Below are 11,457 nucleotides of genomic sequence, written 5' to 3' on the forward strand. Positions count from 1 at the left end.
GGACCTAATAGACATCTATAGAACTCTCCACCCCAAATCAACAGAATATACATTCTTCTCAGCACCACATCGCACTTATTCCAAAATTGACCACATAATTGGAAGTAAAGCACTCCTCAGCAAATGTACAAGAACAGAAATTATAACAAACTGTCTCTCAGACCACAGTGCAATCAAACTAGAACTCAGGACTAAGAAACTCAATCAAAACCGCTCAACTACATGGAAACTGAACAACCTGCTCCTGAATGACTACTGGGTACATAACGAAATGAAAGCAGAAATAAAGATGTTCTTTGAAACCAACGAGAACAAAGATACAACATACCAGAATCTCTGGGACACATTTAAAGCAGTGTGTAGAGGGAAATTTATAGCACTAAATGCCCACAAGAGAAAGCAGGAGAGATCTAAAATTGACACTCTAACATCACAATTACAAGAACTAGAGAGGCAAGAGCAAACACATTCAAAAGCTAGCAGAAGGCAAGAAATAACTAAGATCAGAGCAGAACTGAAGGAGATAGAGACACAAAAAACCTTCCAAAAAATCAATGAATCCAGGAGTTGGTTTTTTGAAAAGATCAACAAAATTGACAGACCGCTAGCTAGACTAATAAAGAAGAAAAGAGAGAGGAATCAAATAGACGCAATAAAAAATGATAAAGGGGATATCACCACCGACCCCACAGAAATACAAACAACCATCAGAGAATACTATAAATGCCTCTACGCAAATCAACTAGAAAATCTAGAAGAAATGGATAATTTCCTGGACACTTACACTCTCCCAAGACTAAACCAGGAAGAAGTTGAATCCCTGAATAGACCAATAGCAGGCTCTGAAATTGAGGCAACAATTAATAGCCTACCCACCAAAAAAGTCCAGGACCAGATGGATTCACAGCTGAATTCTACCAGAGGTACAAGGAGGAGCTGGTACCATTCCTTCTGAAACTATTTCAATCAATAGAAAAAGAGGGAATCCTCCCTAACTCTTTTTATGAGGCCAACATCATCCTGATACCAAAGCCTGGCAGAGACACAACAAAAAAAGAGAATTTTAGACCAATATCCCTGATGAACATCGATGCAAAAATCCTCAATAAAATACTGGCAAACCGGATTCAGCAGCACATCAAAAAGCTTATCCACCATGATCAAGTGGGCTTCATCCCTGGGATGCAAGGCTGGTTCAACATTCGCAAATCAATAAACGTAATCCAGCATATAAACAGAACCAAAGACAAGAACCACATGATTATCTCAATAGATGCAGAAAAGGCTTTTGACAAAATTCAACAGCCCTTTATGCTAAAAACGCTCAATAAATTGGTATTGATGGAACGTACCTCAAAATAATAAGAGCTATTTATGACAAACCCACAGCTAATATCATACTGAATGGGCAAAAACTGGAAAAATTCCCTTTGAAAACTGGCACAAGACAGGGATGCCCTCTCTCACCACTCCTATTCAACATAGTGTTGGAAGTTCTGGCTAGGGCAATCAGGCAAGAGAAAGAAATCAAGGGTATCCAGTTAGGAAAAGAAGAAGTCAAATTGTCCCTGTTTGCAGATGACATGATTGTATATTTAGAAAACCCCATCGTCTCAGCCCAAAATCTCCTTAAGCTGATAAGCAACTTCAGCAAAGTCTCAGGATACAAAATTAAAGTGCAAAAATCACAAGCATTCTTATACACCAGTAACAGACAAGCAGAGAGCCAAATCAGGAATGAACTTCCATTCACAATTGCTTCAAAGAGAATAAAATACCTAGGAATCCAGCTTACAAGGGATGTAAAGGACCTCTTCAAGGAGAACTACAAACCACTGCTCAGTGAAATCAAAGAGGACACAAACAAATGGAAGAACATACCATGCTCATGGATAGGAAGAATCAATATCGTGAAAATGGCCATACTGCCCAAGGTGATTTATAGATTCAATGCCATCCCCATCAAGCTACCAATGACTTTCTTCACAGAATTGGAAAAAACGGCTTTAAAGTTCATATGGAAACAAAAAAGAGCCCGCATTGCCAAGACAATCCTAAGTCAAAAGGACAAAGCTGGAGGCGTCACGCTACCTGACTTCAAACTATACTACAAGGCTACAGTAACCAAAACAGCATGGTACTGGTACCACAACAGAGATATAGACCAATGGAACAGAACAGAGTCCTCAGAAATCATACCACACATCTACAGCCATCTGATCTTTGACAAACCTGAGAGAAACAAGAAATGGGGAAAGGATTCCCTATTTAATAAATGGTGCTGGGAAAATTGGCTAGCCATAAGTAGAAAGCTGAAACTGGATCCTTTCCTTACCCCTTATACGAAAATTAATTCAAGATGGATTAGAGACTTAAATGTTAGACCTAATACCATAAAAACCCTAGAAGAAAATCTAGGTAGTACCATTCAGGACATAGGCATGGGCAAGGACTTCATGTCTAAAACACCAAAAGCAACGGCAGCAAAAGCAAAAATTGACACATGGGATCTCATTAAACTAAAGAGCTTTTGCACAGCTAAAGAAACTACCATCAGAGTGAACAGGCAACCTACAGAATGGGAAAAAATTTTTGCAACCTACTCATCTGACAAAGGGCTAATATCCAGAATCTACAAAGAACTCAAACAAATATACAAGAAAAAAACAAACAATCCCATCAAAAAGTGGGGAAAGGATATGAACAGACATTTCTCAAAAGAAGACATCCATACAGCCAACAGACACATGAAAAAAAAAATGCTCATCATCACTCGCCATCAGAGAAATGCAAATCAAAACCACAATGAGATACCATCTCACACCAGTTAGAATGGCAATCATTAAGAAGTCAGGAAACAACAGGTGTTGGAGAGGATGTGGAGAAATAGGAACACTTTTACACTGTTGGTGGGATTGTAAACTAGTTCAACCATTATGGAAAACAGTATGGCGATTCCTCAAGGATCTAGAACTAGATGTACCATATGACCCAGCCATCCCACTACTGGGTATATACCCAAAGGATTATAAATTACTCTACTACAAAGACACATGCACACGTATGTTTATTGCGGCACTATTCACAATAGCAAAGACTTGGAATCAACCCAAATGTCCATCTGTGACAGACTGGATTAAGAAAATGTGGCACATATACACCATGGAATACTATGCAGCCATCAAAAAGGATGAGTTTGCGTCCTTTGTAGGGACATGGATGCAGCTGGAAACCATCATTCTTAGCAAACTATCACAAGAAGAGAAAACCAAACACCGCATGTTCTCACTCATAGGTGGGAACTGAACAATGAGATCACTTGGACTCGGGAAGGGGAACATCACACACTGGGGCCTATCATGGGGAGGGGGGAGGAGGGAGGGATTGCATTGGGGAGTTATACATGATATAAACGTCATGCACATATACCCTAGAACTTAAAGTATAATAAAAAAAAAAAAAAAAGTCCAAGTAAAAAGACACATTATGTGCACAAGAATAAATAGAAGACTTATGATGAGCTTCTAATCTGAATCTATGGAGCCTAGAGTAAAGTGAAATGACATTTTAAATGTGCTAAATGAAAAAAATTAACTTAGAATTCTCTATCATACGCAAAGGAAAAGTAAAGACTTTGTAAGCAAATGAAGCTGAGTGGTTTCACCATCATACGACCTGCACTATAAGAAATACTAAAGAAAAAAAAAGTTTAAGTAGCAGGGAAATAAACAGAATGAAAATTTGTATCTACGTAAAGAAGTAAAAACCTTCCAAATGGGAAATATGTGAGTAAATGCAAAAGATATTTTCTCTCATTTCTAGCCTGTTTAAATAATCTTACACTTAAAGAAAATTTTAAACCATAATTTATTGTAGTATTTGTAACATGAAAACAAATGATATAAATTAAAATATACGACAATAGCACAAAAGATGGGAGAGAAATAATAAAAGTACACTATTGTAAAGCCTTTATAATATTCATGAAGATATATATGGCAGACAAATATGGACTATAATACGTTGATGTGTACTATAGATTCTAAAGGAACACTCCCCACTGAAAAAAAGAAATATCATTAATATGCCAATCATGAAAATAAAACAGAATCATTAAAATAATAATTCAAAAGAAAATGGGAAAAGAAGAAAACAATACAGTTAGGGGAAACAAAACATAGAGCAAGATGGTAGAGTTAAATCCAGCCATATAAACAATCACATTAACTATACATTCTAATGAAAGGTCTGTATTAGTCAGGGGTCCCTGACTAATATAGGACATATATATCCTATTATATATCCTATTTACATATTATCTATATATATCCTATATATATCCTATTAGTTCTGTTATATTAGATAGATAGATAGATAGATAGATAGATAAATATTAGTTCTGTCCCTCTAGGGGCAGTTAATATATATACATATGTAATATAATATGTGTATATATACATATGTAATATATATGTGTGTGTGTGTTATATTATAAAGGGGATCTTATTAATATTAACTTACATGATCACGAGGTCCCACAACAGGCTGTCTGCAAGCTTGAACAAGGCGAGCCAGTCCGAGTCCCAAAACTGAACAACTTGGAGTCTGATGTTTGAGGGCAGGAAGCATCTAGCACAGGAGAAAGATGTAGGCTGGAAAGCTAGGCCAGTCTTCATTTTTCATGTTTTTCTGCCTGCTTTATATTTGCTGGCAGCTGATTGGATTGCACCCACCAGATTAAGGGTGAGTCTGCCTTCCTCAGCCCATTGGGTCAAATGTTAATCTCCTTTGGCAACACTCTCACAGACACACCCAGGAACAATGTTTTGCATCCTTCAATCCAATCAAGTTGACACTCAGTATTAACCATCACAAGGTCTGAACATTCTAATTAAAAGGCAGAAATTGTCAGAGTGGGTGCAAAAGAAAAGCCATTTATATTCTGTCTACAAAAAAAGACACTGATCAATTAAAATAAAATGATGAGAAAATATATAGCATTAGAATACCCATCAAAGGAAAACTGAAGTGGCTATGTTAATGTCAGACTAAGCAGACTTTAGAATTTAAAATATTTCCAGGAATAAAGAAGAATAATAATAAAGTGCCATTTTCTAAAGAAGATATAGCAAACTCAAATGAACATGCACTTAAAAGCAGAGCTTGAACATACGTGAAGCAGAAATTAATAAAGCCTAAAAGGAAAAGACAGACAAATCTGTAATTATAGTTGAATAGTTCAAGACTGTTTTTTTCAGAAGTTAGTAGAACAAATTGAATTTAAAACATTTTATACTTCATTTTGGATAATTAATATTGTTGTGCTTTCCAAAAATTGACAAGTGGTACCTAATTAAATTTAAGATACTCTGTATAGCAAAAGAAACAATCAGTGGCATAAACACACAACATACTGAGTGAGAGAAAATATTTGTCAACTATGCATCCAATAAAAGCCTAGTATCCAGAATCTATTAGGAACTTAATTCATCAAGCAAAAAACCCAAATAATCCCATTAAGAAATAGGCAAAGAACATGAGCAGACACTTCTCAAAAGAATACATACAAGTGGCCAACAAGCACATTAAAAAATGCTCAACATCACTAATCATCAGATAAATGCAAATAAAAATCACAATGAGATACCATCTTACAACGATTATAATGGCTTTTGTTTAAAAGTCAAAAAATAACGGACATTGGCAGGGTTGTGGAGAAAAAGAAATGAATATCACTGTTGCTAGAAATGTACATTAGTTCATCCACTGTGGAAAGCAGTTTGAAGATATCTCAAAGAGCTAAGAGTCGAACTACCGTTCAACCCAGCAATCTCACTACTGGCTATATACCCAAAGGAAAAGAAATCATTTCACAAAAAGGACATATGCAAGCTTATGTTCATCGCAGTACTATTCACAGTAGCAAAGACATAGAATCAACCCAGGTGCCTATCAGTGGTGGATTAGATAATGAAAATGTGGTACAGATACACCATGTAATGCTATGCAGTCATAAAGACGAATGAAATTATGTCCTTTGCAGCAACATAGATGCAACTGCAGGCCATTATCCTAAGTGAAGTAACAGAAACAGAAAACAAATATCATATATCCTTATTTATAAATGAGAACTAAACATTGGGTACACATGACATAAAGATGCGAACAACAGATACTGGGGAATAAAAGATGGGGGAGGGAAGGAGTGGAACAAGTGTTGAAAAACTGCCTGTTGGGTACTGTGCTCACTTCCTGGATGAGGGATCAATCATACTCCGAACATCAGGCAATATACCTTTGTAACAAACCTGCACATGGACCCCTGCTACCAGGAAGTGGGGGAATCGTTGGTCTTTAGTCATCTTGGGTGAAAGATTTCAGCCAAGAGACAATTTAGCCAAAACGAATTTATTGAAGAGCAATTACTGGGCATCTTAAGGGGTGTTCCTTTCTGCATAGGTATTTCCTCTGCTCTCTACTCAAAGCTAGCATGCATGTTTCTGGTGATCTCTGAGGCGTGAGATTTTCCAGACCCCGTTTTTCTCAGGGGCTCATGTCTAGGTATCCAATCCGCCTACTCTAACATCCCCAGAATTTAAAATAAAAATTGAAAAGGAAAAAAGAATTAACTTACAAATTACAAAACAATTATGGTTATAGAAAATAAATGAGATTACTCTTGAAAATGTGAAAGTAAAAATGACAAAAACTGAAGGTGAAAGGAGAAGAGGAGAAACTGTGGGGCACTAGCTATCCAACTGCATTTGCCATTACCCCCTCATTTATGTCCCATGTTTCATTCATACTGAATTCTCTGAATGGCCTCTTTGCACAAGCACTGATTGGAATGCACTCTCTCATTAGTCTTCATTCTCTTCAGAAGCAAATAAAGACAGTGCCCATCCAAACAGTAACAAATGGGCAAATCTATAGACAAAGGATTTCAAGTATACCAGGACCATTAAACATGATTAAATCCTTCATTGTGAGATGGAGAATCAAGGTATATTAACCTAAAACCATTAAATATTTACAAAACTTCCCTTGTTCAAATTCCTTGTCAAGTGCAGTATTTCAAAATTTGTCCCCAAATTATCTGATACTTCTCTCTTCAAAGTTGAATCTACTTCTGTGAATGTGGGCTGGACTTGGTGACTAGTCAACAAAGTATTTTGGAAGTCATGCTAAGTAACTTCCAAGGATAGTCATAGGATGTGACTTCCAAAATCGATTCTTCATAGAAAGACCCCAAGTCACTAAAGGCTTCAAAGTATACCTCAGTGTGATGGTTAACACAGTATTGAGTGTCAACTTGACTGGATTGAAGAATGCAAAGTATTGTTCCTGGGTGTGTCTGTGACCGTGTTACCAAAGGTGATTAACATTTGAGTCAGTGGACTGGGAAAGGTAGACCCACTCTCAATTTGGGTGGAAACAATCTAATCAACTGCCAGCGTGGCCAGAATAAAAGCAGGCAGAAGAACGTGAAAAGACTAGACTGCTTTAGTTTTCCAGCCTACATCTTTCTCCTACACTAGATGCTTCCTGCCCTCAAACATTGGACTCCAAGTTCTTCAGCTCTGGGACTCGGATTGGCTTGCAGACAGCATATTGTGGGAGGTCGCCTTGTGATTGTGTGAATCAATACTCCTTAATAAACTCCCCTTCATATATATAACTATCCTATTAGTTCTGTGCCTCTAGAGAACCCTGACTAATACACTTGGCGATATTGTGGGTCTGGCTCCAGACTACTGCAATGAAACCAATTACTGCAGTCAAGTGAGTCACATGAATTGTTTGGTTTCCCAGTGCACAAAGTTATATTTACACTATATTGTAGTATGTTAAGAGTGCAATAGCATTATGTCTAAAACAGCAATGTACATACCCTAAATGAAAACACTTTATTGCTAAAAAATGCTAATAATAATCTAAAAATATTAGTTTTCAATTTCACTTGAATTCTTGCTACGCAGTAAGAATATTGAAGACTTGAACAATACTATCAACTAGCTGTACCCAATTAATATTTATAGAATATTTCACTCAAATATAAGATAATTCACATTTTTAAAAATCAGCTTTTCTTAGTTTCACTTTGATGTTAATAGAATCACCCAGCTTTCTTATGCTTACTGTTCAAATGGCTTAACTTTTTTTATCCTTTGGCTTTCAGCCATCTAGTTCTTTAAAGTGCAATTATTTTAGACGGCACATAGCTCTCACTTTTTAATATAATCTTATGATCTTCACCTCTTTGAAGGTGTGTGTATCTTATTTGTGTTTAATATAATTAATATTATGATTGGCATTTGCCTAATTTTTTCTCTTTGTTTTCTATTTGTCCCATCTGTTCTTAGTTCATCTTTCTATTTTCCTTCTTTCTTTTTGGGTTAACTATTTTTAAGTATTCTACTTAATCCATTTATTAGCATTTTAGCTCTAGAAGTTTGTATATTGTTAGAGGTTTCTGCTGTGATTACAATATAAATCTATAACATTTAACAGTTCACTTAAATGTAACATATATGTATACACTTAAATGTAATACATATACACACACATATACATAGGTGAGTGCATAGGTTCTATCTTTTTTATACATATGGGGATGGGTCTTATGGGAGAACAAACATTGAGTTAACTCTTTTCTCACCCAAGTTTTCTTTGAGAAACCAAACTTAAAATTATTAAGCCATACAAATAATTACGTGGCTTTCATAACTGAAGAGTTCATTCAGTCATGGCTGGATTCAAGCGCTTGTATGATGTCATCACATCCCGAACTTGGTCACTCCTTCTATGTCTTAGCTTTGATTTTCATTTGTCTGCTTCAGACTCAGGCATATGTACAGCTGCCTCACCATCATATATATATGATATATAATAAAACCTATGTACTCACCCAATAGGTTCATCTTGGTCGCTACCCAGAAAAGTTGATGCACTGATAGCAGCAGGTTTTTGCAATAAGAAATTTTAAAAATGCAGAGCCAGCTAAGTGGAAGAACAGGGGTTTTATTATTACTCAAATCAGCCTCCCTGAAAATTCAGAGGCTAGAGTTTTTGAAGGATAGTTTGGCAAGCAGGGGGCTAGGGAATGGAGAATGCTGATTGTTTGTGCTGGAGAAGAAATCATGGGAAGTCAGAACCTGTTTTCTTGTTCTGAGTCACTTCCTGAGTGGGGGCTACAAGACCAGATGAGCCAGTTCAACTGTCTGGGTGCTGCCAGCTGGTCCATCAGAAAGTAGGGTCTGAAAAATACTTCAAACACCAATCTTGGGTTATACAATTGTGATATCATCTATAGGAGCAATTGGGGGGTTTAGGAATCTTGTGACCTCTGGCTGCATGACTCCCTGCGCCATTTATAATCTTGTGGCTAATTTGGTAGTTTTACAAAGGTGGTCAGGTCCACAAGCAAGGAAGGGGTTTGTTTCAGAAAGGGGCTGTTATCATCTTTGTTTCTTTTGCTTGTTTAAAATAATGTCAACTTTTATTTTACATTCAGGGGGTACATGTGCAGGTTTGTTACATAGGTATATTGTATGATGCTGAAGTTTGGGATACAATTGTACCTGTCACCCAGGAAGTGAGCATAGTACCTAACAGTTAGCTTTTCAACCCTTCCCCACTTCCTCTTCTAGTGGTCTTCAGTGTCTGTTGTTGCCATCTTTATGTACATGAGTACCTAGTGTTTAGCTCCCACTTATAAGGGAGAACATGCAGTATTTTGTTTTCTGTTCCTGTGTTAATGAACAGGATAATGGCCTTCAGCTGCATCCATATTGCTGCTAAGGACATTATTTCTTCCTGCTTATGGCTGTTTAGTATTCCACCATGTATATGTACAACATTTTATTTTTCTTATCTACCATTGATGGGCACCTAGATTGATTCCATGCCTTTGCTATTGTGAATAGTGCTATGATGAACATACAAGTGCAAGTGTCTTTTGGGTAGAGTGATTTATTTTCTTTTGGATATGCACTCAGCAATGGGACTGGTAAGTCAAATGGTAGTTCTGTTTTAATTTCTTTGAGAAATTTCCAAACTGCTCTCCACAGTGGCTGAACTAATTTATATTCCCATCAACAGTGTATAAGCATTCCTTTTTATCTGCATCCTCATCAGCATCTGTCGTTTTTTCTACTTTTTAATGATAGCCATTCTGACAGGTATGAGATGTTATTTCTTTTTGGTTTTGACTTGCATTTCTCTGGTGATTAGAGATGTTGAGCGTTTTCTCATGTTTGTTGGTCACTTGTATGTCTTCTTTTGAGAAGTGTCTGTTCTTGTCCTTTGCCCACTTTTTAATGAGGTTGTTTTTTGCTTTTCCAATTGATTAAGATTCTTATAGATTCTGGATATTATGCATTTATCAGATGCTTAGTTTGTGAATATTTTCTCTCTTTCTGTAGCTTGTCTATTTACTCTGTTGATCTTTTCTTTTGTTCTGCAGAAACTCTTTAGTTTAATTAGTTCCCATTTGTCAATTTTGGAGTTTATTACCATTTTTTTGAAGACTTATCATAAATTCTTTCCCAAGGCTGACATCCAGAATGGTATTTCCTGTGTTTTCTTTCAGGATTCTTACAGTTTGAGGTTTTACGTTTAAATCTTTAATTCATCATGAGTTAATTTTAGCTAGCAAAGATGGTCTTATGTAGATGAAATCTCACAAGTAGCAGCCCTTAGAGAGAATAGATGGCAAATTTTCTTTCAGACTTTTAAAGGTGTCAGACTCTTATTTAATGTTTCCTAGATCTGGACAAGAGGACTGCATTAAGGCAAATTCTCTTCAGATGCAAATCTCCTCCACAAAAGACAGCTTTGCAAGGCAACTTCTGTTTGTTGGCCCCTTGATAGCCATCTCAAAATATGTCAAAGAATTCTATTTTGGAGTGAAATATGTTTATTTCCTTCACATCTACTTATTAATTTTGTGGTACTATTCTCCAACTTTCTCTTTTGCTATTAGGAAGAGGTTTTTCTCATTTTACAGAGAGGGGCAGGACCTATTCACCCTTAGATGCATTGGTAAACCATGATACAATCCTGTTTGGTCAATATGTTCTATTTCTATTGTTTTTGGTTCAGGGTTGGGGATGTGACACAAATCAGACAAAGCGGGGGTCATCTCTGTACATTTTTGACATGCCTGTGAAACAGAAGCTCTTCTGTGACTGGCGATGCAGCTGTACATGTACCTGAGCCTGAAGCAGAAAAATGAAAATCAAAGCCAGGACATAGAAGGGGTGACCAAGTTCAGATCCCGATGACATCATACAAGGTCTTGAATCCAGCCACTACTGAATGAACTTTTCAGTTATGAAAGCCAAGAAATTCGTTGTATGGCTTCATAATTTTAAGTTCAGTTTCTCAAAGAAAACTTGGTGAGAAAAAACTAGCACAATGCCTGTTCTTCCATACCATCTGTCCCCAACCCTGTTA

This window comes from Trachypithecus francoisi, unplaced genomic scaffold, assembly GCF_009764315.1.
Source record: "Trachypithecus francoisi isolate TF-2019V2 unplaced genomic scaffold, Tfra_2.0 Lachesis_group0, whole genome shotgun sequence".
Taxonomy (NCBI): Eukaryota; Metazoa; Chordata; class Mammalia; order Primates; family Cercopithecidae; genus Trachypithecus; species Trachypithecus francoisi.